At 41.0% G+C, this 25,732-nt stretch overlaps 1 protein-coding gene and 1 pseudogene across 2 annotated transcripts in view; one reads left to right on the plus strand and one right to left on the minus strand.

The window, feature by feature from the left end:
• Positions 1 to 25,732, plus strand: part of PPARGC1A (PPARG coactivator 1 alpha) — a 244,608-nt gene that overhangs the window by 99,396 nt on the left and 119,480 nt on the right. The window lies entirely within an intron of this gene.
• LOC147725354 (YEATS domain-containing protein 4 pseudogene) lies at positions 22,394 to 23,118 on the minus strand (annotated as a pseudogene).

A 25,732-nucleotide genomic window follows, 5' to 3' on the forward strand; every position in this document is an offset into this window, starting at 1 on the left:
TGATTGTCTTTCCTACCTGCAGTGCTCTCCACACAACCTTGTCCTGAAGAAGACCCCACAGTGAGGAACAAATCACCCTCTACCCAACAGGGGTCGAAACGTAGACCATCCACTGCTTACCTACACACTCATAGAAACTAAATAAGTCAATAAATATATGCCTATGAGTCATGTATATATGGGAACTATAGACCTGTATAAGGCTGGAAAGGTTTCTATTGTATATAAACGTGATTGTGCCTATGTCACAATAGCTTTACCCTGTCCCTCACTCACCAATGCACCCCCATTATCCAAATACCACCTTCTTTTTTCTATCACACTGCGAGCACTGTAAATACTACATGCACTATGAATGTATTTAAGCCGATACATGCAGTATCATTAATGCTTTGAGTATTAATAGCATTTAATGAATGTATCACTCATGGAAATTAAATGTCCTTCTTTCTGTTGAAGACAACCAGAATTATATGTGGTGAATTGTTTGTTTCTATATGTTAAAAATGTCTTTAAAATTAAATAAATCTACCACGACCACTCCATGAACGTACCGTACTACTGACCCAGGCCCGGTAGTTTGATGGGCCTTACCCAGTTAAAACTTAACGCTTCCTCTGCGACAGCCACTCGCTTCTTTAATTCAGCCATCGCTGTAGATAGTGCAGACACTTTACCAGTAATTTCAGCTAAAGATTGCTAAATCCTACCATTATGTGCTCTAGCATGTATGTTATGTTGTTGTTCCTCTGCCAGCTGTGCAATAGTATCTTCATAAGCCCTAGGAGTATTAGGACTGGAGGGATAGACAGCCGGTGAGTCAGAGATAGATACAAGAGGAGAGATAGCTTCAGAGCTGCGGGCGGCTGTGATAGACGCCCCTCTGGGTGTCGCTTCACCCCCTTTGATAACCATTTGCCCTCCGTATTAGCAGTGGAAACGCAGGAAATTAAGGATTTGACCGCACTCTTGGACATCACCCAGTCCCATAATAGACTACCTTTTGTACCACTACTGGCTGTCCTGCGCCAAATCTGTGAGGCCACAGACTTGCTGGGTTGGAGCCTTTGAGAGCTTTGTTAAGCTTCTTGATGTTTCCCTGGCCAGTTCGTGAAGGTCTCTCTTTAGTGAAGACACTCCAGGGGTCTCCTAAGTTGCTCCCTGGATAACATTAGAAGAGAAGTACCAGTTTCCCTATTAGCATCATTTATATAGGTTGGGGCTGAGGCCAAAGGTAAAGATAAGGAATTAGCAGAGTTGAGAGCTGGAGGCAGTGCTGACTCCTGTACTGCTGTAGAGCTCAGTGAATCCCTCAAAACTGCACCCTCCACTGCAGTACGGCCCCCACCTGCATTGTCTACAGTAGTGGAACCCAAAGCACTTGCAGAGTCAACAGCCAAGGCCATGCCTGGAGGTATTCTTGATGCCAGCTCCAATGCTCCCTAGTGGGCCTGCTGAGACAATGATGTGGGGGAAGAAGGAAGTGTGGGGGAAATAACATAGTGTATTAAACTTTTGGGTTCAGTGTTCAATGTTACAATGTTGTAGTCCAAGGAGGAAATGGCAGGGAAAGATCCGGTCCTCCCAGCCAGGGCCACCGCTGCCATTAAGACATCCACAAGCGTAGTCTCACCACCAAAGCAATAGTCTTCTTATGCCTGTGCCCTAAGCAGGCTTGCAGCAATTTCAAAATAGGGCACCCAACCTGAGAAGTGTGACCGTTCACCTGTACACTGGACCAGTCCTCTATGTTCTCCCCTGCGGTTTCTGATGCCTCTAACATATCTGCTGCTGCATGGTCTTTCACCAGGTTGTGGACATCCCACCCGCCATACAATGTGGACAAACGCGGTGGAGCCATGCTGCCAACAGGGAACCTCAAGCTACTGCAGATGTAGCTGGACACAGACGGCAGTAATCTATAAAATAATGTTTTTAAACCACACCCGCCCCTCCCTGTCGCACCGCTGCCACATAAGTGGCCCGGGTAAAAACTCCTTTACCGGTGCCTGTGAGTCAGCTGCAGCGAGGGGATTCAATGCCCGGTGGCATGGTAGGCAGGCATTAGCACACAGAGAAGCAGCGGGAAGGAGGGCCTCCCAACTGTGGAATCAGCCCGCCATCTTCCCTTGCCATGATATCTTTATAAGTACCTCTCAGTCTCTCTCCATACGTGGGGTTGATATTATGGCAGTTAAGAATTTAGAGATTAAGGTACTGAATACTTCTGCTGATCATCTGAGGAGATGGGCGATTTCGCAGCTAGTAATATACTGTTAGAAATTGGTTGTCTGTGCTATTTATGGCCTGAAAATGGATGATCTGAGGGTGTTTGATATGCTTTGTCTCTAGCTGTTGGACAGGTCTGGGGAGATGCTATTAGTGGATGATTTTAATTTTCTGATGGATTACAGCATCAACTCTACCAATCATCATGCTTCCCCCTGCATGGCTAGAATTAGGGCATCTATCCAGGAACTTCTCCGCTTCCACAGGCTTACACATATTTGGAGGACATTATATCCTGCGACCATGGATTATATTATTATTATTATTATTATTATTATTATTATTATTATTATTATTATTATTAGTAAATTAAATTTGTAGAGTGCACAGCTACCCGAAGGTTTCCCGGTGCCAGAGACACAGGCATCAGAAGTCAAAATTACTGGTTAAAGAGCCAGGTCTTAAGGCTTTTATGTAAACTAGAGTGATTAGGTTCATGACGAAGAGAGAATGGGACGGTGTTCCACAGTACAGGTGCCAGATAAGAAAAAGAGTGGCCCCCCATGCGGACAGATTTAAATCTAGGGACTGAGTATTTGGCCTGGGAAGATGATCTAAGCGGGCGTGTAGGGTGATAGGACTGGACTAAAGAACCTAAGTAGTTAGGAGCTATACCAAGTTTAATTTTATGCATAAAGCACAAGGCTTTAAATTCAGTCAGGTTCTCATGTCTCAGCCAGTAAAGGTCCCGAAGGGTGCCAGAAAAAGATGATGATTTCGGAACATGACAGAGCAGCCTCACCGCAGAGTTCTGTACAACCTGTAATCTACGAATTACCTCTTTGTTGGCTCCTAGATAAAGGATGCTGCCGTAATCCAATCTAGACACTATCAGTGCTTGGATTACAGTTTTCAAACTTGGCAGATTCCATAATATCTTCTGGAGCCACCTCAAGATAGAAAAGCAAATAGAAGCAGTTTTGGTAGCTTGTTGCCTCATGGAAAGTTGACCATCAATCGTTACACCCAGATTGTGGGCGGATTGAACAGGCTGGGGAACTGGACCCCTTTCTGGGGGCCAATGGCAGGGCCCCAAAGGTCTTAATCTTTTCCTATTATCAGGACTTCTGTTTTTTCACTATTTAATTTTATCCAATTATTGTGCATCCAGCTGGCTATTTTGAGTAGCCTAGTCTGTAAGGAGGAAACTTTAGACTTCTTATTAGCAGATTGAGAGAAATGAAATTGGGTGTCATCAGCATACAAGAAGATAGACAACCCAGCTTTCTCTGCTATGGTGGCAAGCGGGCTAACATAAAGATATAATAGCACAATTATACTGCATCAGTTTTTATTTTCTCAACACCTTCTTACTAACTTTGACCCTGACTACTAACCCTGCAAACTTATAGCGGTCTCTGTCATGAAATCTGTGGGTGCCTATTTAGTTACGGCTTTTCTGCTTGTTGACTTTGATACAATGAAAGCTTATATCAGGGGTGTTACAGTGCAGTTTACCTTTACCAAAGACAAAGCACACTAAATACTGCTAAGCAGCTTGGACAGGAAATTGCACAACTGGAAACGTTGCATGCCTGGGGTTATAAGTACGGGTGGCCCCAACGAACGAGCTCTTCAGCTGATTAACAAACAGTCCCTTTTGGGGCAAAATCTGAGGGAGAAGGTAGCTGCCAGTTATTCTAAAAATAAGGCCCTCCAAAATGAATATGGGGAACAGGTGGGACGGGTTCTGGGACACCAAATTTCAAACAAAAAGGCTAAATGCTCGATTCGGTATATTAAAGGCAGCGATGGACCAGTCTATACTAACCCTCAGGTTTTTGCAGAGTAGTGCTTCCTTTTTTTTATCAGGTACTGTATAGCCAATCTCAAACACTGAGCATGCCTGGGCTGAAGTCATATATTCAGAATAGCAGGCTACCATGCAAATGTTGACCTTTCAGAAAGATATTACTACTGGAGAAATAGAGGCGGGTTGGGTGGCTTTGCCATGAGGTAAGCCTGCAGGGGAGGACTCTAATCTTTGAGATTTCTATAATATTTTTAAAGATATTATAGTTCTCCCCCACCTTAGTGTAAAACGGGTTGGAGAAGGGCCCAGTACTTGGAACATGACCAATATTACTATACTCTTGAAGAAACTGTTTGAAAAGATGGGATCATATCGACCAATCTCTCTGATTAATACTGATGCAAAATTTTTTGCTAGTGATCTGGCTTGCCCCCATTCTCTAAGGTTTAGTCTCTACACAACGACAAATATTCATCCCTGGCAGGGACACAACTAGGGGGGGGGGGGCTTTTCGGGTTGGGGAGCGGTTTTGTAGATGGGGACAGTTTTGATATAGGACTCCATGTGCCAAGCTTGTCTATTCTTGGATTTTCTCGCAACCTTTTAAGATTCAAATGGGGCACCTGGCAGGGAAGCCTGTTGTCCCCCATTTCGTTTGCTCTTAATCTCAAACCCTATTTGGAATAATTACTGAAGAATTTTGGCATTTGGCCTATGGTCTCCAGAGACTATACACTTAAAGCCAGAGCTTATGCCGAAAATGTCGCTATATATTCAACCAATCCATCTGATACCATGAAATGCCTATTTGAAGAGGCCAACAGGTTTGGTAGGTACTCAGGCGATAAATTAAAAGTAGTTAAAATCCAGTTGTTGTTGAATTTCAGGCTGGCTGTCAGGTAGTTTCCTCAGCTACTTATCTGGATATCATACTGAGTGCACAGGTTGACAACATCTTTTAACTTAATTCTGAGCCGCTGTTGCAATCAGTTATTTCTAAATTGCGGTCTTGGAATAGGCTTCCGATAAGTATGATCAGCTGCTGCAATATTATAAAAATAAATATAGTGCCTGAATGCTTGGACTTATTTTGGGCATTCTACTCAGGGTCCCGTAATCGTTTTTCAAATGGCTGGAAGGAGCCATAGGTAGCTTCATGGGGGGGATTTAATCGGACTAGACGAGCGCTTCGATCTTTAAAGCTCCCTACAGGCTGGGGATTGCAGCTAGCAGATTTTGAGTTGTACTATTGGGCAGGGTTTGCCGGTCACCTTCGCAACTTGTTTACATTAATCGAACCAGATTTGTCAATACTGGGATATCGACTGGCATTGTAGGCGTATTGTATTCTTTTTCTACAGATTAGCTGATCCCAATTTCTATAAGAGGGTTAGATTTAAGTTTGCCAAGGATATCATTTATATTTGGCATGACAGTTCTGCTAAATTTACTCTAGAGTTAATACAGTGCAATATACCACTATGGGATAACTCGATATTCCCGAAAATATTTCATGACGATATCTGAAGGACTTGGTCCCGTTTTGGGGAGGAAACTTGGGGGCAACGGTACGATCTGAACGGATCCTGCTTGTTTGCTGGGCTTCAAGCCTCTTATGACATCCCCCAACATTGTTTTAAATGCCTGCTGCAAAGGAATTACTTTTGATCTAAATTCAAGGTTCCTATTGGCCTGTTAGGCTCTAACATCATGACTAGAATGCACAAAGCTAGTAGGAAATCCATAATTAGCACAGTCTATCTTGGGATTTGCGAGCACAAGAACGACGATGGCCCACTTCTAGCTGATGAGTGGGGTAAGACGGTCTCCTGTGACATTGTACGATCAGAAGTCTACAGTGCTTTGGAGACTGTGGAGAAGGCAGTGCACTCTGTAAAGCTCAAGCTACAGCAAGTCAAGACCATTTGTATGCTATAATATACAACAGAGAAAAATACGAGGTGGGGTGGGAATCCTGGTGCTGATAGAACTAGCTGCCCCAAGTGTGGCTGCTCTGCTGCTGACATTCTTCACATGTTTGTTACATGTCTTGCTCTAAAGGAGTTTTGGGCAGGGTGAGTCAACTGACAGCATGATGTGTGGTTTTGAAATGCAACTTACCCCTAAGGAGATAATGATGGGATATAGAATGGAATATGAATCTAGTCTAAGATGGCTGCTGTCTGTAATCATTGTCTCAGACAAACTCGGTATTGCTAGATCCTGGGTGTCTTTAGTCCCACCACAGGTTATGGAGTGATGGGCTAACATTCAGCAAATATATGAGTCTGAAACATGCCCTTGCAAAAGTAAGGGGTACTCACTCACTTAAGAAGTTTGACAGAATCCGGTCCGGGTTCCACTGGGATCCATGGAATAATTTGCAAACTTAAGTTTTTTTAGCCCACAGCGGATTTGCAAGGTTTGTTTGATCTCTGTCTGTTTCTATATCCTTTCTCTTTCTTTTGATTTTACTACTTTTATATTTCTGTCTATGGCCTGTAAACAGCCACATCTAGCCGCAGAGGTTTGACAGACAATGACTAGGAAAAATTACTTATTTGTTTACATTTCCCTCCTGGTCATCTGTCGAATCCCCCCAATCCGGCCCCCCTGCCTTACCGCTCTTACTTGCATGGGCCGTGGCTGGCCACATCCCATAGCGGGTGGGTAGATTATTTCTTTCCATGTGTGTACCCAAGTGTTCGCAACTTGGGTTATTACTAAACTCTTTCTCACTTTTCCTTGTTTTTGTTGTTCATATTTTGACCAATTCTGACTTTATATGAAGAAAAAAAAGAATCTCCCATACTTCCTGTATTTTTATCAAATGGTAGGAATGCCAGGTTGCATCTGTTCCCATACTCTCCACAATTACTCATGCATATGTGCAGCTACATTTGCCACTCCTTATTTAAAGCACACCTTTGAACTCTGGTCACCTTGCCAACCCCTCTCAGCTAGACCTCAACTGTCGAAATTGTTACATGAATGAAACATTTGTTACTTGATCCCCATTTCAAACCTAAATCAATCAGTGGCTTTGGAAAATCAACATTACGCCCCTAGGTTATTTGGCAATAAGCCAGTTTTTATACTTGCTACAGAGTCGTGTACATGATTTGGCCAATTAATTTGTCATGATACAAACTGCAACAGAAAATGCTTGGTCAAACCTGTAGTTATGGATGTCTAGTTTTTTAAAACTTTTATTTCAGTTCCCTCACAGTTACTGCAATGCATTGACTAAAAGACGTACATATTCACTCTAATAGTCTCTCTGATTCACAAAAATAGCAGAAATCTGTAACTGAAAAAAATCTGATCTCACATGGGTGCAGATTTCCAACTTTTTTGGAATTTAAAACGTTTTCCAGGATATCCCTGGAACCTGTGACAGTAGCAGGATGCCAGATAGATTACTGCAAAAACTTTATGAATTTGATTTTTAATACGAAAATATGCATTTGTATATTTTTACATGAGGAAGCTAGCAGCACCAGTGCAAATGAAAATGTTAAAATTATTTTTATAATCTTCACAGACAAAACCATTTTCTACATAGAGAGAACGCTTGCTGAATGCCACCATCCATTTTGGGGCTGTTCCCTTTTCCATTTCACACTGGAGAGAGATTAACTTCTCACACTGACAGTAAGTAGTAAAGCTCCAACCTTTTCTGGAGTGTAAAGGGGCCACTGACAAGTTTGTGACTATTAACAGATTAAGAGTGTTCACAGAGTCACAGGGCATCCACTCCCTGTAGCGTCCATTGCCCAGCCCTCCTTTGTGATTTACTCTCAAGCATATTTTCATGTGAATAAATTCATTTCTGAGTGGAAAAACACATTTGTGAATTGCAAACTTCTGACTTCCATACTTTGAGAATCAAATATAACGCCGATAATTAAAAACATTATGCTCTGGGTTTCCATCACAAAGGTAATGCACACCTGTGCAAAATTATTTTTGGGGATTTGCTTTCCTGCACAAAACTTGTTTTGCACTGGAAAGTTGGCCTGGAAGGTTGTACTGGAAGGGTATCCTTCCAGCACAAAACCTATGCAAGACATGACACTGACACCTTTCGTACAAATGTGTGGCAGCACCAACTCTACAGAACAGGATTTTACCACATCTTAGTAGATATAGTGTTTACCTGCTCGCTCATTAAGAACTTTGGTTACTGCACTAGATTGTATAAATCTGGATTTAAGTATTTTAATATTTCTTTTTGTTAAACAGAATAAATAAATTAAAATTGGCAAAGCACATAGGTCCGGCATATGGTGTCAGCCTTTTATCTTTGTCAGTCTATGTTTTGCTTTGTTACTTTTTTTGTAAAACTTTGTTGCTGAGGGATGCATACCAATATAAAATAATATTTAGATTACAACTAAAATATTTTTCGCTTTTTAAAAGCACACATTGGCATAGTAGTCGGTGGTACTGAATGGGACTACTTTGTGTGTTGATGTGCTGCTTGTCAAAGAGTGGAATACCAGTGTTGTGGGGGCCTCCCCCTCTCGCTCCAGTCTCCTGTGTGTGGCTAAAGTTCCCGGTTGCGGAGCGGGAGACACTTACGAGAATCCCGAGGGGCCCCACCAGCTACTAAGCTTGCTGCGGCGTGGACCTTGAACCCGCGGTGCTCACCCTACAAGTCAAAACAGTGCCAAGGAGCCATCCTACACCCTAGACAGCCTAGATTGCTCCCGATCACTGGAGCAGACAACCAAACTATCACTGCAACCTATTCTCTGACTCTCTCCTTCTGTGGCCAAAACTGACATACATTCCATGGTGCCTCACCTGGTGACAGAGGCCGTACGCAAACTGAACACTGTGACCACCATAGTGTGAGTGGCTCCCTATTGTGGATCGTTGGGTGTAGAGAGGTATGCCCGAGTCTTTTTGCGGCATGTGATGAGCATCTCCGGTCCCATGTGGGCTGTGTTATGTATGCTGTTTGTACGTGGGGAGAGCCTGGAGTTCTGGTTGAGGCTTGTTGCTTAGGGCCTGAGACTGCTCTCGAATTGCTGTGACTGCCTCCCCCTGCTGTGAGGGCGCTACGCGAAGGAGCGGCTTGCTGCCCAGATGAGGTTTTGGGACTGACTACTTAAATCATCAGCGTGATGCTCTGGAGCATAAAGGACACAGATCAATTAAGCTGGCCTGAGAAACAAGGGAAGCAGTTTTGATCTTGGATGCTGCAATAGCAATCCCTTGCCTGACCCTAAGATGGCTGCCACAGTTTTCCCTACCACTGGACCCTGACCAGACCTTAATCACATCCCCCATCGGCCTAATTGGCCGCCTCAGCTCCTTTTCTCGTTTGTTTGTACACCCACCCCTCCACCTCCTTCTTTACCTCTATCATCTAGTGGGGACATGCTCTTCCACTACTTGACTCTGTTACTGTAGCCTGTGTGTCTATTCAAAATGTTTTTTCCCTAACGTTGAGACCTGAGCAACATGTCTGATGCCCGGTGGAGCTGCTAAACAGCTAATGAGGAGATTGGCCCTGGTTTCCTCCTTGACCTTCACCTACCCAGCCAGTCATTGGACACAGTTCTTCCTCGTCTCCCTGCTATGGCTCCTTCCTCCCCTCCTTTCCCACAATTTCTCTCAACCTTGTTGTTTGTTTACTGTACCTTACTACGCTATTCTAACTGATGTCACTTGTAACGCAATGTTCCTCTGGTTTAGCGCTCTGATACCTCCGGGTCTAGCCAGCTCTATATAAACTTCGCAAATCAAATAAATTCAAAACTGGTTTTCCTGAACACTGAGGCCCAAGCAATATGGCTGATGCCCGGTGGAGCTGCTAGACAGCTATTGAGGAGACTGGCCCTGGTTTCCCCCTTGACCAGCACCTACCCAGCCGGACATTGGGCACAGTTCCTCCTCGTCTCCACGTTATTACTTCTTCCTTCCCTCCCGCCTACAATTTCTTGCAACATTGTTTATGTGTACTGTACTTTACTATGCTCTTGTAACTGATGTAACTTCTAACGCAACAATCCTAAATGTAAAGCGCTCTGTTACCCTCTTGGGTCAAGTTTGCGCTATATAAAACTTTATAAATAAATAAATCACTCACAGTGAAGTGGGCCAATGGCTACAGTGAGCAGACCTTTTGCCTCAGACTGTAACAAAAACATGATTGATAAAACAACAGACCAATGGATGAAGAGTGCTGGCTGAAAAGCCCTATAAATAGGCATATTATACATTTAATTGTCACAAAATGTGATGGTCTTGTTTAACACAAGACCTTAATATGTATTTTAAATGTCAATGAGACCAAATTGGTACCATGAGGTATTTACTTTTACAAGACCAAGCTTTTAGTGATAGACGCATTTCATCCCAATTCCTCTGAGACAGACACTGTATGGACATGGATATTAAAGGATACGGCCTTGACAACAGCTTTGAATGCTGATCCATGACGCAACGCTTCATGTTTTATAAGTGATGCATTTATTGCAAATACTCCCCCGACAAATTGTGGACACCTGGCAATTGCTTCTTTTTTTCAGAGTCTGTGTCTCACCCAAAGGTTGTGACCAGTTTACGTGCATTTTATTGTTAAGGTTCGATAAACGTGGAGTTTGAGGGAGTGGCCTGTCATAGACTCAAAGGTAGCCTCCAGCCAAAATTAGATAGAGTGTTAGAAACAAATAGCTAGTCCAGTGCATAAATGTGTCTTCCAATTACACTGAACATTCTTTGGAGCACATACCTATTTTCGCCAGTCACAATGCATGTCTGGCCGTGGACTGCTGATCTCCCTTCCCATCAATACGACCAAGAACGTGCTTACTTTTATGCTTGCACTACATGGAGCAACAGTTAGTTTGATCAGGCAATTTGTTTCAGGTCCACATTCAACAGCACCTGTTTTCCCTTCCATTCGACGCGCTACATGTGATTTTTTCCTAAATCACAGTATTTGTAATTTGTAAATTAAGGGCACAGGCAACTACTGGCTCCAAAATCTGTGTATGCTAGCACTGGGCTCGAGAGTTCCTCTGAAGAACACAAACCTCTGTATGTGATTTGGAAGGAACAAAGTCAGTCTAAATCTAAGCCTCATTTTGATAGAAATTCATATTTTACAGGTATTTGTGAACTGAGGGTGTGGGTCTATGGAATATTTTTTTATATCACTAAGTGCACTACATATGCAGGGTAAATATTTAAAATTCTATATATTGCGCGTAGTCAATTGCCTGAATATTTGAATATATGAAAGTGTGTGCGTGTGTGTGGCGCAAGTGTACTTATAGTTAGGAAATGTATATATATATATATATATATTTTTTTTACTAATAACTTTAATTCCATTTGACAGACCAGCACAAATCTTTAAAAAAAACAATTCCATCCATCTTGGCTCTTGGACATTTTCGGGCCAATCCATCCAGTGCGGGCCAAGAAAAAGGAGGGTCCCAAAAATTTGATTTCACATGTTAATTCCCATATGAAATTTTCAATCTGATACAGAAAAAATATGGCTGAATGGAATTACACCAAATTTGGCATAAAGTTAAAACTTAAATGATAAAGTTTCCTTTTTGTGATTTGGTGGAAATCCGGTAAGCTGTTTTTGAGAAATTCATGTTTAATGAGGTGCTTGGGGTGGACTTTAAGAGGTTAGGTACATCTGAATGATTGATCGTGCAGGAGTATCGTGGTAACAACATAAAAAATAGGGCCCTCTGATTGGCAGAGGGAGATATTTCTACCATTGGCCTTTTCAGTCGAAGGAAATATTGTGGCCACCATTACAGGATTTGAGGGTTTCGGCCCTGTGCCCCGAAATTGTTTAAAAAATATGGCATACATGGGCAGGGTAGGAACACCCTGACCCTCAGGCACTTGTGGGAGGGACCCAACCATGGGGAAAATTAAAAAAGAATTGTGCCAGGGATGCAGCGAACCCATCATGGTCCTCCTGTGAAGTACCGCTGTACTGTCCGGGAGTCACAGTGCAAACTTCACCAAATGCTACAGAGGGACCTTGCAAACTTTCTCTGGGATGTTTGCGTGGTACTGCAATATTGTGGGGATGAAACTTAAGCAGAGTACCATGGTATCTGCACAAAAAATCGAAAACTTGATTAATGAAAAAGAAAAATGCGGGTTGGATGCTCGCATGGGATTGGGCATCTGTGGGGGGTTGGATGCAGGAGGCCAGACCCAGTGGCCCAACCCGGGTGCAAACAGCCAATGGCACAACAGGGTTCCAGCGGTGGCTTGGTCAGAGGGCCTTCGAACAACTCCCCAGAGCACAAGTTGGGTGCAGAGCCCTCAAATGATTTTAGCCCTGTGCATTATGGGAATACACCATGGCAGTGAAGATAAATGTGGCCCAATAACGTTATTCAGAGCAAATCCTGTAATAAATGCACATTCACACACGTATTATAACATTGAAAAGGAAAGATTTGAGTTTATTACCACAGTACAGCAAAAGTGACATAAGAAAAACATGTTTTAGTGCCTCACAGATTGCATGTAACAATTACTTTACACAGGTAAACGACTTTCCTTATAGTTGGGCTATCTTTTCAATGTGCTTGTACCTTGCTGCAGAAATATAACCCCTTTTCACCCCGGTGCTGGTTGAATAACTTTTGCTAAAACAAATACACATTAAAAACGCCTCAACATAAATCATATATGCAGATAGCATGTTACATTCTGTGTGTAGAAAGATAGATAGATAGATAGATAGATAGATAGATAGATAGATAGATAGATAGATAGATAGATAGATAGATAGATAGATAGATAGACAGACAGACAGACAGACAGACAGACAGACAGACAGACAGACAGACAGACAGACAGATAGATAGATAGATAGATAGATAGATAGATAGATAGATAGATAGATAGATAGATAGATAGATAGATAGATCAAAAAAATACGTAGGCTAAGTAAAATATACACAAAGCCCCTCAAAGAGACTATTTCAGCTAAAAATTGAGCCTTGAAACTGCTATGATAAATTAAACATACAGTGTCTGAGAGTTTTCCAAAATAAAAAGAAAATCATTTTATAAAAGGGAGGTGAATAGTTGCATGGAATTCAAACTGTTGGCAAGAGGTACTATTCCCAGGCTCATTAACATTAAAAGAGATATCAACCAGCCAATTAGGTATAGTGACGTTGCCTGGGTTATAAACTACTTCACAGTACCTAGGGTACTCGGATTATTTGGCTTTTGCTGCAAAGCTATTTGATGCCAATGTAAGTACCTGTGTGTTGTTTATCCGTTTTATAGAGGTTGCATAAAGTTTCCATTTATTAACATGAATTGTACATTTGGCCCATGCAATATGAAATTAAGTTCTGCCTTTCAATTAAATTATCCCAGATGACATATTCTCTTGCCAGCACCAATTTTGGCAATTGCCATTAAAGTTGAATTCTTCAAAGGATGTAGTTTATGTATCGACATAGGAAATATATTCTTTATATACTTCTGTGTTTTTCATCATGGCATCTAATAACAAACAACACTGTCAACTTAAAAGGTCAAAGTAATTAAGTTTCTAAAAAACAGTTGATATATTATCTATTCTCCTATTTCAATCGGTAGACTCGATGTCCAATTATACCTGGGAGTAGGGCCCCATTATTCCTGCTTGCATGAGAGTCTACGCCCCCTTATTGCACCACTGAATATCTTTATATGTTTTACTAATCACTTACATTGATATAAGATTCAGGTCATTGTTGCCAAAATACAATTATCAACAGAGATTTTAATGAGAAAAAGCAAAATGTAACATGGGTAGCAGATTCACGCAGGTTGCAAAATTGTCTATTATGCAGCCTGGTTTAGAATTCTAATATTGCTTACCGACGTTCTTACTTTAAATCTTCCATCAAAAAAGTTGCTTTCTACTGCGAGACACAATACAAGATTCATATGGCCTATTTTTAAGGGATGGCTCAATAGCAACAAACAGATGCTAGATATACTAGCTCACTTAATTTGTTCCAATAAAGGTATCTCTATTGGCGAGACAATTAAAGTTTGGAACTTGTGGATTAATTGTGGCAGTAATTCTCTCGCCCCCTATAATGTAGGACAACTCAATGATTTATTTTAAATTGGTTGAAAGCCAGCACTCCTCCCTGACTGATTAATGTTTCCATTATTTCTAACTTTATAGTGTATTAATTGTGGCAATTAAACAACCACATGCTTCCTTCCATCAGGTTTGTCCATTACTTCAGGTAACATAGAAATCACACGTGTTTGCCTCCTTGCCCTGCACAAAGGTACATGCAGAAACACTCAAATTGGGAGGCACTGAAGAAAAATATGACATAGATTTTTTGTCAAAACTGAAAGACGTAAAATGATTTTCATCGAAACAATCATTGTCTGGTGCCTAATACCTTTATTCAAAATACATATTACAGGCAACATAAAAACTCATGGTATTTGAATGACCACTTAATAGAAATATTGTACGTCTATTTGAGAAATCTTATTCTTTAACATATCCATACTACAGATTTCATTATCAAATTCTGCTAATACTCCATTGACAGACCTGGAAAGATAGCTCTGTTTTTCAAATCCACGTCGTTTTGGAACTGGACTTAATCGCTGATGCACCACCCAAAATAAATAATTTGTGATGCATCTTGAAATATCATTGTTTTGTTCAGCTGATGTATTATTAAGCGGCAGCTTAAACCAGGCGCCTTGGTTTTGGCTTCCTAATTGTGTCGTGCATGCCTCTGAGACGTGTTCGATCAATGCTGCTTTTGATATTAACATTAAAAGCAAGTGATGCCAATAATTCAACACAACATAAATACATCACCTCACAGGTGGCAAGAAGCGCTCTAAACATCTACTGATTGATTAACATTGAAGTGGGTACTCAGTCATCATGATGCGTTCAAATATGGAGAAGGCCATTTTGGTGAATTTGAGATAGACACTCTGGCGTTATAAGGGAATATATGTGTTTTTATGAATTCTACCTGATTGCTTCTTGAAGATTTATGCATGTCAGCTGGTATCCCACTCCAGTGCAAACCGAAAACTTTTTCCTGCCATATCTGGACTTGGAGCTATTATTTAATTCGTTCATCTTTGCCAGGAAATCTAGACCAATGCAGCCAGTTTATTCTGGAGAAACCAGACCCGCTCCAGTATGTACATGAATGCAACTCAAATGCTGCCCACATCAGCCATGTTGAGGCAGAGGCTGGCCTCCATGGGTCTCTAGGCTCACTCGACAGACTCGCCTGACTATGAGACAAATACGACCAGCTTTCGTCGAAAAATATTTTTGGTACTGAAATACGTGAAAGTAAGTATGGTTGTGCTGTACAATTATATTAGAATTATGTGATCTCAAAATGGACAGCGTTGCTGTCACCAAATCATTAATCATGACACCTCAACATTTTCCTTAAGTGTGGCTAACTCTTTCTTGACTCAATTAAGATCTTATAAAAAATTATGTTTTAAGTTGGTTCTTAAGCTAGGATTAGAAATTGCCATATTTTATGTTAGAAGGTCCGGCCCAGGACACAGCCCATCACGCCAGCCTTTTTCAAACTGACCATAGGTATGCGCAATCTCAATACATGAGAAACATGCGTCTGTTTTCTAACCTTTAACCCTGCACAGCATCTTCTCCAGTGGCAACTTCTGTCTGTGACACATATGTGTGAATGATAGGAATCCATACCTAAGAGAGTACAATTATTTGAGGTTAAAGAAAGTCTGGATATCAGAGAACAAATGGCCTATTTAGAGTTTGGTGGAGGGATTGCCCCTCCATAAACATGACGGAAATCCTGTCCACTGCATTATATCAAACGGCACTTGTAATATGGTGGGCGGGATACCCATCACACTTTTGAGTAACCCATCTGCCGAACTCTGAATCAGGCTCAAAGTGAGCTGTCAAGCTGATTCCATGAGGGGATGACAGACACTATTTGCCTTTCATGGTTCCCTTATTTGTATTTGGCTTTTAAATTATTCAATGCAGTAATACAATACATCAAGCTTTTTTGCACTGCATACATTAAGAGAGGTTAATTCATCATCTTTAAAAAGAAAACATCCAGTGTTAAGTAGTTGGGATCCGCTATTTGCCTTTCATATGTTCATTGCACTGCTTTTTTTAATTAGTTTTTTTTGTTGGTTTTTTTTTGTTTAGGAGATTTTTATTAAAAGTTTTACAAGAAACAGTACAAGGCAGGTTCTGGTACTGAGTACCTGCACTTCTTTAAGCTGAAAGAGAGAGCAGCTGCACTTTTTAGCTCTGCTGCAGTACATTTAATTCTGTATTTCCATTGAAAGCACTGGTTCCTTGTGATGCTTTGGCAGTGAAGAGTGTTTCGAAGTAGAGTTCATTAGCAATGTCCCCACTTCAGACAACTCTGTCATACATGGCACAGTAGGGAGGATTCTTGATTGAAATGTCAGCAGTGAAATGTGGGGCGCTTGAACGTAGAAATTGGTGCTTGTTATCGTCCTCCAGTTTATCACTGCATCTGTTGTGCTCTGCTCACATCACCCATGTACTGTCACAATGTAAAAACAGATCACGGAGTTTATCTTAATTTGCTATTTTATACGTGGGCGTGTGTGGGCACGTGCGTTTCTTGTGCGTGTGGGCTTGTGTGTGTGGTTTATGATGGAGAATACATACTGTCTAGCAGGGCGACAGCTGCACTTCACCTAGGGCTTCAAAACGTCTTGCACTGGCCGTCTCTCCTGCCCACTATAGTAAATGTATTGCACACATGTTTACTTTCGAAACAATTATGCTGATTGGTATAAGCATCAGACTGTCGAATCACGTTCTCTGCAGCTGACGGATGAGCCACAAACAAAGCGAAATTCATATGCATTTGCTGGTCATCTTTGGCAGATTCCTGACTGGAGATGGAAAGTTATATTTGAAGTCAGACTGTACTGAGAATTTCTTTGGAATCATAGAAGCAACAAAGTGGCTATTCCAGTGTGAAACATTTAATCCCCGTGGACTCACAAATATCCATGGCAATCCCGGTGCAAACACATATTTTTTGCTAACTGAAAGAATAACTTTCAAGTGAGATTTAGATTACAAAGCACTTTAATAAACAACCATGATGTATCCAAATCCTATCTAAAAAGAGCAATATATTCATGGCATCGTTCCAATGAAGCCTATCTTCTTGCTGTGGCAGGCACTGTTGAAGGAGATTACTAATCCTTCCTTGCATAAATTCCAACATGCAATACAACATGTTCTCGCCTTTTCGACCTACTGGCACTGCCAGTGATTTTTGCTAAAGCTACTCAGCAAAAACAAATCAAGAAGAAAAAGCTTTCTGCCTCTTGACAGGCTGGTGGTCCAGCATGCTGACGTATGTTAGCGCAGGTGCCACCAAGCATTGAAGCGCATGTGGCAAGACTTCGGGTACCATTTTATTTATTATTAATTACCCGTTCCAAGCTGGAGAATGCCTCTTTGAGTGGTAAATAAAACAATTAAATAGAAAATGCGAGAAAGCAAGTTACAGCTCCTAGGCAAACCTGATAAAAGGACCATGACAGTGGGGGTGAGTAGATGTGGAGCAGCAGGTGGGCAGGTGGGTGGGGGAGTAGTGAACATGGTAGTGAATGAAGGCTTGTTGATGGGGAGCAAGTAAGACGAAAGCATTGCAAACAATCACATTTTCTAGCGTCAGCTCCCAGCACTTTCCCTTTACAAAGGTTGTTTTCTTTATAATGGTTTTTGTAAAACTTTACTGTTGGGAGAACCAGTGGTACCTCGCCTGTATGACAAAAACACACATTGGCTAAAACAATAAATAAATATCTTAATCTCAAAAATCTCACATTGCCATAGTTGTCCTTGGCACTGAATAGAACTACTTTGTGTGTGAATGTAATCCTCGATAAAGAACAGAATGCTGCCGCTCACAGTAACGTTAGCCAATGGATAAAATGTGGTTAGCCAGTAGCACAGGCTATATGCTGCAGTAGTCGAAATATTTGAATGACACCCCTGCAGACCAATGGGCGGAGAGGGTTGCTTGAAAGCCCCTATCAATACGTATAATTTTGGTAAAAGCAAAAGATTTTGTCTAGTGCAAGACCCAAAACATAATACACTGAAGTAGGGAAATTAATGGATGAGCTGGGTTGGGGGAGGTAGAAAGAACATGAGGCATTTGGGGTGAGGGGGGGGCAGGGATTTCCATGGAGAAGCAGCACAAGTGAAAGAGCAGAACTCACATTTTCTCTCATGGAGTGCAGAAAGCAAAATAAAAAAGCAACACTTGAAATGTGAGAAGTGGAAGAATACAAGTAGGCCATTCAAAACAATGGGCAAGAATCTATGGTCGAGTGGAGATCAAGAACGAGAAAAGGAAAAAAAGCCATCACATCAGAAGCAAGCAAATAAGAGTGACAAGAAAGCCAGCCAGTGGTAATGATGGGCGGGCCCAAAGTCCATTGTAAGTTCCGGTATGGTCCACAAGAGGCCTTTTGACAATAGAGATCTAAAAGCTGCCTATAGGTAGACATAAATAGCCAGGCTAATATTGGATGTGAGGCATTCTATAAAATATTTGCAATTTTAGACTGGCTCACAATATTTCCTATTGAAGGAGGACACACACTGCTCTCTCTGTACCACTAATAGAGCATCTGCTCAAAGTCTGAGGGGCATTTCTTGCTTTCCAATACTTCACCTTGATGCAAATGAGGAAATCCACTTTGCTCTCGGGTATGACTCAATGCTCCAAACATAGCATAGGTTGGCAGGTCATTGAACAGGTGGTAAGACAAACACAAGATCGTGGCCTGAAATTATTGCTGAATAAGGCTGACTGCAAATTGATGTTGAAATATGACCGTATTGTAAGAGGATTAAACATATGGAAGAATACAATTCTATCTTCTCTGCATAAACTCAGATAATTTACTTTTCTTATATCTGACCAGTTACAGTGCTTAATTGGTAGGTGGCATTGGGACCAAACAGCGGTGGCTCCTCCATTAAGGTGGAGGAGTGTCTCCCCCCTGCTGCAAGTGCAGTAAAGGTGAAAATTAAAGTGAATTTATCACCATTTTATTTTACACTGCTTCCTGCCCGAACTGTGTGTGAGGGAGGGGCGGGCCACTGTTGCTGACTGGCAGTAGGGGAGTAGTGCTCACTCCAGTTTAGTGTGTGCATATCAATGTGGCTGGATGCCTTCCGAAAGCCACCCTGACTTGTGCACTTTAAACCTCTACAACCCGAGCTTTCTTAGACAGCTGGCTGGAGAGCAGGCACAGGACCCAGCGCCCAAGGGAGAGTCGAGCCAGCACATGCCGACCAATCCTGGTGCTTCTCTCCTCTGGGTTGGTTGGGGGAAGTGTCTCAGATCCGTGCCGAAGGACTGGAAGCATGAGGACCAGAGGAGGCGAACCAGTGCAATACAGAGGGTAGGTACATATTATTTATTTTACAAGCTCTGTAAGAAACTCGCACTGCATGCAGCCTCAACATCAGAGCTCTAAGTCATGGTTTGGCTTAAACACTGTTTATAACGAACCATGATTGAGAGCTTTGACGTTAACCTTGAAGGTATTGCTGGTCAGTGGGTCAAATAACTGATGTGCTTGCTCCATCAATTATTTATGGTACCAGCCACCACTGGGACCAAAGGCACTTATTTTTGGGGACCAGCACTTATTGTTCCTTTTTGGACATTTGCAAAGATCAATAGAGGGAAAAAGACACAAAGCAGAAAGATGGAGGAAGGGAAAGATGGAAAAACGTAACAAAGAGAGAAAGCAAAAACTTGCAAGAGAAGGATAAACGCGCAGGGGGATGCCGGGCAGTGCATTAAAGAGGCCAGAGGTGAATTGAAGGCTACAGAGCTTTGGTGTTCGGCATGCTCACCTTTAATTTCACCTGCCTTTGGCTTCTCAGCAGAGCTTTAGACACCAGCACTCATTCATTTACAAATTAAGCATTGCATTTATAATTTTTAAGTCTTTTAGTGACTGGGAAAGAATACTTTATATCTTTAACCCATGGCTGGCCAGCATCTTAACTTTGCTGCATTATTAATGGCAGCTTTGCTCTCTTAAATTTTATTTTGACTGCCTATGTGTTGCCCCATCATAACATTAAAATATCACACATGTCTTTGGCTACGTTATGATGACAACATTTTCAAATATTGTGCTAATTGCAGAAGTCTTGAGTATTATATTTCTAAGGTTCTGATATATGGATATTTGAGTCATGCTGAATAATTACATCACATATCGCAACTTGACATATTGATTCTCACTGCATATTGGTTTTATGTTTTATCTAGGGTTATAATATGATCAGATTATCATGCTATAATAAATGACAAATATATGGGTAACAAATATTTTGGTTTTAAAGGATAACGGACCCTGAGTCCTCCCCTCCAAGACCAACCTAATCAAAGTTAAGGTTCAACCAAGTAGAGGTATAATATAATCTCAAATCATTTTATAATTTCACTGAGTGTTCAATATTTTTTAAAATGAATCCACCATAGTCATTATTGTATGATTTTTATAAACAAATTATTGCGCAAGTTGGAGTAACGAGTGAAGGTTGTTGATACGTGATGCAACATTATTGCCGAAACTGAAATGGGGCAAAATTAAACCAACATTTAAGAAATTGTTTGACAACCATATCATGGATGCAACTATAGATCTATATTATAAGCCATGAAGAAGAAGCTTCTCCCTCGAAACACAGGTTGGCTAGCTGTACGATAGATAATAAAGATGGATTTTATAGAAAACATACATTATTGGCTGAGTTGGATTATTTTTTTCTAAATAAGGGATACTCAGTGAAAGTATACAAATTTTTGAGGTCATCTTATACCTCCACTAGGTAGAAGATTATCATATTATATGTTTATCTTTTTAATGTTGCATTATTACATTGGTTGTAGCGATTAATGATGCAAATCCTATCTAATATGTATATCTGTGTGGTACCAATTGACATGGTCATGCTATGTATTAGATAGCTGCTGCCAAATCTAATTTCTTAACACATTCCTTCGGCCAATCACTTTCCTCATTTATTGTTAATTCTTCCATGGCCTCTTTTAGTCCTTGAGGTCACAATTTTTGTGTGACCCACTCTAGTATTCGCAGTTAGATACCTTCTATATCTATTCTCTAACACGCCCTGCAGCTTCCTTGGATGTATGGCATGAGCTCCTTCATGTGATTCTCTATAGATTGCGTCACCGTCTGCTGCGGTGATGTCTCGTCATACCAGAGTTTAATTCTCTATTTATGGTGGTGAAAAATGATTTATATATTCATGTTGTCTCTCTCCCTTTTCCCACCAAATATTTGGCTCATTTTGGGGTCTTTGGTTAGGTGGTCTGACTTCTGAATGCGCGCAGCAGACTATTCAGCTCACTTTAGAGTCCTTTTTTTCAGTTGGTTCTGTGACTCCTTCAGGGACATCCGGTTTATCCGAAACTGTCAGTTTGCTTGATGCATTGAGTAAATATACTTTTAGTTCCTCCTGGTATATGGTGAGACTAAGTTTGTCATCTTTCTACACTAAATGATTGACTTTATGTCAAGTGATCAATACCCCCGCCGCTCAATAATAGACATTTTAAACAATGACTAAGTAAGTCTGATTTTATTTTAGGTGGTGGCCCACTTGCTGCTCCATTTTATAATCACATCACATTAGTTGCTTTTTGTCCCTTTTCCTTTAGAATTAGACTAAGCATCAATAAGTAATCTCATTTACAGACATGGCCTACCACAAATCTAATTTTTGATATACATGAGTGTAGCTTTTGTTTCTTAAACCTCTTGTTCTGATGATGACCCATTAATTCTTTGCAGGTTGCAACACCATCAATGCTTGTTTCATTGGAACTTGCTCTTGAGTAACTCTGCTGTATTGACATTAAGTTCTTTGACCAAGCAAACAGCAGCAAACCTTTACTGTTCCATTGTATTTTATGTATTGCACACTTTTGTACGTTTCTTTTAATTCTCATGTACTATGTGATTACTTCAACAACAGAGCTAAATGCCAAACATAAAGGTTAAAACCAACACAATGTTAGGTTCCAGTGCAAACAATAAACAGGAACATGTCAGTCTCCTCTACATTATGAAAGAGGGCATTTTGCAAGAGATTGTCCAATATGTTTATATTAGTAAACTTTACCAATGGCTTTGAGCCGGCTGAGAAGTGTAACAATGTCCAGTTCGCACTTGTAAAATCGTTCACGTATAAAAATTGCAGTTCTCACAATCTGCTCGAAGGCATCAACATCTACATAAGTGTGCCACCTTGCAGCACCTTTTTGATTTAGACCAGTCTGCTACTGTTATTCTGTTTGTTGGTTTCTAAATGTCTTTAGAAAGATCATCTTCTTCAAGTTTCTTAATTTCATTTTTCAAACTGTTAATAGTTTCACGACTAGCTTTCAACCTGTCTTTGAGGTCAGAGATTTCAAAATTGATTTTCTTTCTAGCAGCGTCCATCTTCTCCTTATTTTTGGTTTCCAAGTCGCTAAATTCAGTTTCAGGCTTGTATGCTCCGAGTGTTAACTGGCGAGATGTTGTCAATAGCTGTTGCATCATGGCTGTGGGGTTCTGGAAAATCATCTCGTCATAAAATTCAGAAACCACAGTTTTCTTTCCTAGCAGGACATTGGTATCAGACTGGAACAGTTTCAGCAAATGATCCAGAGTAACAAGTCGTTCATTAGGATCAATAAAAAATATTTTGACAATTATTTCAAATTCACCCCAGCCTGTTTCAGTAATTTCATATGGCGGTTTAGTCACAACCCTTAAAGGATTTCCATAACTTTCATGCAACTTAAATTGGATTTTCTTCACATATGCTGACATATCCTCATTCCTATACGGTTTAACGTACACTGTCCACTGATGAGTGTGACCACCTTCTTCCCTTTTCTTTCCAAAATATCTGGCAACATTTCCATAAACTATAGGCTTCACAATAGTAACTCCCGGCACGGGTCCCATTCGAACAATTTTACTGGGTCCTCTGCTGACCTCTGGCCTGGGATCCGACACCATAGACAGGTTTACCTGGTCCTGCGCAGCATGCAAGCATTGCTCAAAACACAGTCCCGTAGAAAAAAGCCAGGATCTCTGCGATTACTTGTGCACTGAGCACAGCCCGGATGTATTAAACGTCATGGATGTATACAAATTGGCGATGCCTGATGGTATTGCTTTTCTCAAATCATTTGGCATTCTTTGACGAACAATTGCTAATGTTTGTATATAACTGATTATCTTACCCTGAACATTTTTTTCATATGTGTTGATTGCCCCTGGTTCCAGATAATTTACGGGTGGCCCCTATTGTGTATCATTGAAAATATGCTTCAGCAAGAAATCTCCACAGGAAAGTCTGACTTTCTAGGCCATCTACCCAATAACCTCCATAGACTTCTTTTTAATCTTTCTCAATGTTGACTGTACATTTAGAACTCTTGTACAGGATGCTATCAGCCTGATTCATCAAGGTGAGTATTTGCTATTCCTTAATAGCTATTATTAAGGAATCGCTATTAAGGAATAGCAAAATGCTATTCACCAAGAAATCGCTAAATAAATTGCGATTTCTAATTATTCCTTAATTGCGATTAGCAAATTGCTAATCGCAATTAAGGAATATCTCCCCATTCATTCCTATGGGCCCAAAGGCCCATAGGAATGAATGGGAAGACATTTCAATGTGCGAATCGCAATTAGCGATTTGCATATTGAAATTGCGATTTCAAGGGTGCAGGGGTGTCCAAAGGACACCCTGTAGCACCCCTGAAATGTATGCTACATTGGTGTTGCGCACACACATGTCCCAAGGACATGTGTGTGTGTAACATGAAACTTAGAAAAATGCATTTAAATGCATTTTTCTAAGTTTCCGCTATTTACCACGAGGTTTGACCTCTCGGTAAATAGCGGGAAATTTTTGCGAATTCGCAATTTAAAAATGTTTCAAGAATAGCATTTAAGGAATCTCTAATAGAGATTCCTTAAATGCTATTCCTCGCAAATATGCGAATTCTTAAATAGCGATTTTTACATTTGGGATGATGAATCCCAAATGCAAAAATACCGCTCGCAAAGGGCCAGATTCTCAGAATCTGGCCCTTTGCGACCGGATTTAACAATGATGAATCAGGCTGTAAGTCTTCGTGACCAGCTTCTATCCATTGCAGGTTGGGGACTGCTGCAAGGGATGACCTGAACTTTCATTACTACTTTCATGTAACTACCCAGTTATGTGACTACAAGCGTTTTCATTCATTATATATATGTGGCAGCACAAATGTTGCCATCTTCATGTGCACTTTTCTTTTTATTCGTTATTGCAATATGTTGTGATCAATAGATGTCCTTTCTCTCAACTCTTCTGTAAATTAGCCGATTAAAGTCTTTTGACTTAGCCCTTTTGTAGTGCTATGTGTGCCTATGCTGCTTCAGCCATCTGCAGCCCTTTCAACCACTGCATGTCCACTCACACCATCTGTATGATCATGTTTATTTTCTTTCACCTCTTCACTGTCCCTAGAATGCAAAGGAAAAATACTTCGCTGGAGTAGTATTAGGCCAGAACTATCTGAACTGATTTCGCTTGGATGAAGGCGGTATAGGCATATGCTGTACAGGGGATATATTCTTATGGCTCAGCGAGTTAACACTCGCCACTGACATCTGCAGCGATCTGAAAGTCATCAGTTCATAGACTGACAAGGCAGACGCCTCTTTCCATCCTTCTGAGGTCAATAAATTGAGCACCATTATCTTGAGTAATACTAACATCTATTATTTACTTATGAACTACTATGGAAACAAAAACATATTATAAGGCCCCAGCCAAGATATTACCCATGCCTAACCATGAATTGTCTTTGGCTTCAAGAGTCCCTCATTCAGTACTGATGGTCATGTTGGCCTGTGATACAGATTTTCTATGACCACTCTCCAGTCTGCCAATCCTCATGTATTGCTCTCACTGGCCTATTCTTTGGGGTGTAATTAAGCCTTTTGCCTAATAGGATCTTCCACCCCCATTCTTGACTGACTTCTCTTGTATCTGTGCAGGTCCCCTCCACTACTCCTTATATTGTTCTGATAGACACAGAAGATTCTCTTCTGATGTTTTGCTGATTTCCGCATACACACAATGTATGAGTGTTTCATACAGTCCTGATCCCTGGCTATCAAAGTACTTCAGCAGCGCATCCAGTCCTTTGTTGTAAGACCTCAGCCCATCTGTGGGCTTATCCATGTTGTCTCTCACTACTGGTGACAGAGGTCTGTATAATCCTAACCAGTTATCAAATTTCACTCAGCTTTTGTTTCATTTTTTCATTTTTGTGTTTCCCATCTGTGGGCCATTGTTTCCCATCTGTGGGTGAATGAGTATGTGTACTTGAATTGGGGTCTCCATATCAAAGAATAATGTGACTCACACTTGCACCTACCTGACTGACAGGTGGTGGTTTATGACTTTCATTTTGATCCCTCAGTTTTTTGCTGGAGTTCATTTTATTTTTAAGTGCTTAATAAAAGGTCCTCTCTTGGAAAGCAGATGTGATGGTTATTTTTGCATGTATATGTCGC

This window comes from Lissotriton vulgaris, chromosome 3_2 (assembly GCF_964263255.1).
Source record: "Lissotriton vulgaris chromosome 3_2, aLisVul1.2, whole genome shotgun sequence".
In the NCBI taxonomy this organism is placed as follows: Eukaryota; Metazoa; Chordata; class Amphibia; order Caudata; family Salamandridae; genus Lissotriton; species Lissotriton vulgaris.